The sequence below is a fragment of the Elaeis guineensis genome, chromosome 5 (genome assembly GCF_000442705.2).
Source record: "Elaeis guineensis isolate ETL-2024a chromosome 5, EG11, whole genome shotgun sequence".
Taxonomy (NCBI): domain Eukaryota; kingdom Viridiplantae; phylum Streptophyta; class Magnoliopsida; order Arecales; family Arecaceae; genus Elaeis; species Elaeis guineensis.
Window position 1 is genome coordinate 106,437,523 of NC_025997.2, and position 6,393 is coordinate 106,443,915.

Genomic DNA, 6,393 nt, shown 5'->3' on the forward strand with positions numbered 1-6,393 from the left:
AGAGGTTCAGCTTCCACCCACTTGATGAAGTAATCGATGGCGATCACTATGAACTTTCTCTGACTAGATGTCGAAGGGAAAGGACTAAGTATGTCAATCTCTCATTGTGTGAAGGGTCATGGTGCAATAATTGATGTCAACTGACTTGTTGGTTGGTGTTGTATATTTGCATATCTCTGCATGGTTCACACCTTCGGACAAGTTCAGCTGCATCTTTCTTCATAGTGGGCCAATAGCATCTTTGTCGTAGGATCTTGTAAGCTAGAGATTTGCCTCCCAAGTGATTTTCATAAATCTCTTCGTGGACTTTTTTAAGTGCATAGTCGGTATTTGTTGGTCCCAAGCACTTTAGTAAGGAAAGAGAGAACGATCTTTTATATAGATGACTATTCATTAAAATGTATTGAGAGGCTGTCCATCTAAGTCGTTTAGCTTCTAAGAGATCCGTAGCCGTAGGAAGAGCTCCATCAGTTAAGTACCAGACGATCGGATCCATCCAGCTTAGTTCATCAGTAATTTGTAGCACTTTCTCGACTTTATCGATACTCGACTGTTCAAGATATTCGACGAATGTCTGACCCAATGAGTTGAAAAAAGAGGTTGCGAGTCGTGAAAGTACATCGGCTCAAGCATTCTCTGTTCTTGGGATGTAAAAGATTTTAAAATACTTTAATATTGAAGGTAGATCTTTCACCTTCTGAAGATACTTCATTATAATAGGGTCTTGGGCTTCAAACTCATCCTTAACCTATCCAGCAATCAATTGTAAGTCGGTAAAGATCTTCAGACTATCGATATCGAGCTCCTTGATAACTTTTAAGCCAGCTAAGAGTACTTCATATTTGGCTTGATTATTCGAAGCTTTGAAATTGAATCGAAGGGTATATTCTGTTATAACTCCTTCGAAATTTATGAGGATGAGACTAGTTCCGCTGCCTTGTGCATTAGATACTCCATCAATATATAGCACCCATACCGACGTTAAGTCGGATTCGAGAGTCGTGACCTATTTTATTTTATCATCGGCTTCATCCTCAGGTTTATTATCTGGTATTATACATTCGATGATGAAGTCGGCTAAAACTTATGCCTTCATTGATGGACGTGGGTGATATTGTATATCAAATTCGTCGAGCTTTATTACCCACTTTGCCATTTGATCCGATGTATTAGGTCAGCGTAAAATTATCTTCAACAGCTGATCTGTCAAGATGACAATAGAGTGTGCTTAGAAGTATGGATGAAGTCATTGTGATGATATAATCAAAACATAGATCATCTTCTTCGCTCTTGAATATCTCACTTCAATATTGTAAAGCACCTTGCTAGTATAGTGATTGATCGTTGAATTCGATTTTCATCTTCATGGATAAGCACCGAACTAGCTGCTTCCATTGATGTCAAGTAGAGATACAAAATTTCTCCGACCTTTAGTTTTGTAAGCAGCGGTGGAGATGTCAAATATCTTTTTAGATCTTCGAAGGATTGTCGACACTCGTCTGATCATATGAAGTCATTAAATTGTCTCAAGGTCTTGAAGAAAGGTAAGTATCTTTCTGCCGATCTTGAGATGAATCAGCTGAGTACGGTGATCCTTTCATTGAGCTGCTATATCTCTTTCTTGGAACTAAGATGCTTCATGTTGATGATAGCCTTTATTTTCTCGAGATTAGCCTCGATTCCTCGTTGGGACATAAGAAATCTAAAAAATTTTTCAGAAGTTTTTTCGAACGTACACTTTGTTGAGTTCAGCTTCATCTGATGTTGTCGAAGTATGCCGAAGGCTTCTTCTAGGTCTCGAATATGGTCAGTAGTTTGAAAACTTTTCATCAGCATGTCATCCATATAGATTTCCATATTTTGTCCGATCTGTGTCTTGAGGATTTTGTTGACAAGCCCTTGGTAAGTGGCTCCAATATTTTTTAAACCAAAAGGTATACTTTATAACAGTAGATGCCTTTGTCAGTTACGAAGACTGTATGCTCCTCATCTTCGAATGCCATCCAAATCTGATTGTAGTTTGTAAAGGCGTCTATGAAACTTAAGAGTCGATGATCTGAAGTCGTATCAACTAGTTGATCAATCTTCGACAAAGAAAAATTATCCTTCAAACAAGCTTCATTTAGATTTATGTAGTCGATACAGATTCTCTATTTTCCATTGGCCTTTCTCACCATCACTATATTGGTGAGCCAATCGGGATAGATAGCTTCTCTAATGAAGTCAGCTGCGAGGAGCTTGTCGACCTCTTCATCGATGACTTTCTGCTTTTCAAGAACAAAAAGTCTTTTCTTTTGTCTTATCGGCTTAACCTTTGGATCAATATTTAGTCGATGGATTATTACTTCTAGAGGAATATCTAACATATCAGTAGCCGACCAAGCAAAAATATCGACATTTATGCTGAGTAGATTTATTAGTTGCTACCACTTCGGATCGGATAGCTGCGATCCAATTTAGACCATCTTATCAGAATCTTCTTCTTTTAATGAGATGAAAATCAGTTGCTCGGCTGGTTCACCCCTTTGTTCATTTTTTTTAATCCAATTTATCGACAGACAAAGAGTCTTCAGGTTGATTATTTTGTGTGGAAACTAAGAAGCAGCGTCGGATAAGTTGTTGATCTTCATGCATCTCTCCGACTTCATTTTTTGTCAAAAATCAGACTAGTAGATGATAAGTCGAGACTATTGCTCTCAGAGCATTCAGACCAGGTTATCCGAGTATGGCATTATAAGTCGAGGAAACTTAGACAACCATGAATGTCACGAGAACAGTACTCTATTGTGGTTCAGTTTCTACTGTTAATGGAAGAGTGATTTCTCCCTCCACAGTGACTGCATCTCCTGTGAAACTGACCAATGATGTCGAGACTCTTCTAAGTCGATCAGTCGGTAGTCACATTCGAGAGAAAGTCAAGTAAAATAAAATATTCGTAGAGCTTTCATTATCTACTAAATTTTTTTTTACATCATAATTAGCTATCATTGTCGAGACAATAATAGCATTATCATGGGGAGTTTGAATTTTCGAACATCTTCTTCTGAAAAAGTTATTACATTGTCGAGTCGTCGTTTCTTCACCGACTCTTCTTCGAAAGTTGCCTCCTAGTTTGGTCGTTCAGAGATTATATTGATTACTCCTGCAGTCGGCCGATTATTGATAGTCTCCTCAGTTTGTGGCTGAGATTGTCGATCAGCAGGAGATTGAGTCGGTTGATCCCTTCGAAACTTCTCGAGGTAGCCTCATCGGATCAGGACTTCTATCTTGTCCCTGAGCTGGATGCACTATTTGGTATCATGACTGTGATCATGATGGAACCGACAGTACTTCTTCCTATCTCGGCTCCTCGAAGGTGCTTTCATTGGTGGGGGGGTGTCGTAAGTATTCTGCTCCTTCGATCTCCATTAAGATCTGCGCACGAGGAGCAGAGAGAGGAGTGTAGGAGTCATACCTGTCATAGTTCGGCTTCGGACTCTATTTTCGAGGTGAAGCTCTTTTGTTGACAGTCGGCCTACTTGATTTGGCTGGAGCTTCATTTTTCTTTTATTTTTTCTTCTGACCTTTTCCATCTATTGGCATCGATCAAAAGCAGCTTCATCTGCACGAATGTACTTGTACGTGCGCTCTAGAAGTTCAGCATAGGTTCAAAGGAGAGTTTTGTCGAGAGAGTAAGTAAATCTGGATCCCCTCAGACCCTTTTTCATGACCGATATAGCCATGTCTTTATTAAGGTCCCTGACCTCAAGTGTGGCTGTATTGAAATGAGCCACAAAGTCTCTCAATGTCTCTGTCTCACTTTGCTTGATTGAGAAGAGACTGTCGGATGTCCGTGGCAACCTTCAACTTATGCTAAAGTAGGCAACAAAAGAATGCTCAAGCTGCTCAAAAGAGTTAATACTCTCCGACTGAAGTATGAAATACCATGCTCGAGTAGCTTTCTGAAGAGTTGTCGAGAAGCCAATGCATAAGAGGGCATCGGTTGTCCCCTGGATCATCATGAGAGCCTTATAGCTCTTCAAGTGGTTGATCGGATCGGTGGAGCCATCGTATGACTCCATCTGCGACATCTTGAATCGAGAGAGAATCAGTTTATCCAAGATGCACCGAGAGAAAGGTTGGGCAATGTGGAAGTCATAGTCATTAAAAGACTTCCGACCTTCCACTTGAAGTCGGACGAGCTGACAATCAATTTTTCGAAACTTGCATTCATAGTCATCAAGTCATCATTGTTGGAAAACTCCAGGGGTGGAACCCCCTGAAGAACTCGAAGGAGAAGCAGAAGGCATCTGCGATCGTTTTTCCTTCTTGATACTGTGTGCACGAGAAGGAGAAGGAGAATGCCGCGAATGGTGGGTGGCACAGTGAGAGTATCGAGAATGTGGTTGTCCGTCTCAGTGGGAATATCGAGACGGTCGCTTCAGAGATGAGAAAGATGAGCATCGCAAAGGATGGCAGCTGTGCCTAGACGGCACTGACTGAGCCATCAGTTGCTCTACTAGCGGCTGCTGCTGCTGTTGGATTTGCTGTTGTTGGAGGTTTGGAACCGCTTTCATCAAAACTTTCATTTGCTGTATGAGTATAGCAATCTGTGCGTTCATGGTGACCATAGGATGCGAGGAACTAGGCTCTGCCACTGAAGGTGGGGGAGGTGAATCTTCTAAGTGGAAAGATTATCTCATCGATCTAGTTGAATGTTGAGCTCTGGTTCTCGACATGATTGACTGTAGTTTTTTTTCCTACCTGACGCACCAATCGGTTGCAGCCAATCCCCTGTCGTCTGTCGTCGGTGAAGAGCATCTGCAAGATAAAGTCCTCACAGACTGGAGTTGTGTCCGATGGAGACCCTCTGATGCTTAAGTCAAAGAGGGGGTTGGTGAACAGCTAATAAGAATATTGAGAATGACAGAGTTTTAGCCCAAAATTGTCTTACCATGCTGCTCATTTACCTCCCTTTTTATAGATGATTCTGATGTAACCGTCGAGCATGTGGTCTCGCTTTTTATGGTGCTAGATTATCGGGCCATAATCGTGAAGTTAGTGGACTGTTTATTTCCATTAATAGCCGTAACACGTAATCGATAACCGTTCATAATGGTTAGGATATGTTGAACAGATAGACCGACTATATGTCGGTAATACTGATAAATCGATAGAGATAAGTCGGTAAAAGATCCGAATGTGCATCGGCTGATAACTCTGATATGCCGATAATCTTCGGTCGGAGGTTGATCAAGTCATTTATTGTTGATCGATAATAGCCTACTGTCGGTCGGTCAAACGATTATGAGTTGGAGTAATATGTTCATTCGATCGATGTAGAGTTGGAGTCGACCAAATGAACATATTACTCCGACTCATAATCGATTGACCGACTGACCGACGGTCGGCTATTATCGACAAATAACAAATGACTTGATCAACCTCTGATCGAAGACCATCGGCATATCAAAGTTATCAGCCGATGCACATTCGGATCTTCTACCGACTTATCTCTACCGATTTATCAGTATTACCGACATATAGTCGGTCTATCTGCTCAACATATCATAACTATTGTGAACGATTATCGACTACGTGTTACGATCATTAATAGAAATAAACAGCCCACTAACTCCACAATTATGATCCGATAATCTAGCACCATAAAAAGCAGGACCACGTGCTCAACGGTTACATCAGAATCATCTATAAAAAGGGAGATAAACGAGCAGCACGGGTAAGATAATTCTAGACCAAAACTTTATCATTCTCAACATTCTTATTAGCTGTTCACCAACTCCCTCTTTGACTTAAGCATCAGAAGGTCTCCATCGGACACAATTTCGGTCTGAGGATTTTATCTTGTAGATGCTCTTCACCAATGACAGACGATAGGGGATTGACCACAATATCTATTACCGAACCAACACAACAGTTGCTGTAATCCAAGAAATGGATCTTTGTCCATGAAATGTTGCAGGTTTTTATAAACATACCATCGAGGAAACCTCTGTCATACAAGCAAAAGTCTCGAGATAATGGGTGCAATCTTTCCAAGATGCAACTACACGGCTTCATGTCAAATTCATTAAGAAGAAGATGCAATTTCCATCATTATCTTAAAAACTGAGAACCTGAAGCCACTTCATCAGATTCCCTCCATCTCTAAATTGCAATGCTGCATGGAACAGACTTGCACAGGATCGGACTTCTATTTTTTTCACTAGCCAGTTAGTTGTATGAAACCCGAGTCTTGTTACGAAAGAATGCTTTAGATGAATCTTAAAGTTAGTTATTGGTTGGATTTTTGGATTAATGTATTGCTTGATATAGGGTTGTTAGCTTTTTCAGAGAGAAGATAGGATTGTTATATTAATCACAACTTATCCAAAAAAACAAACAGATAAGCAA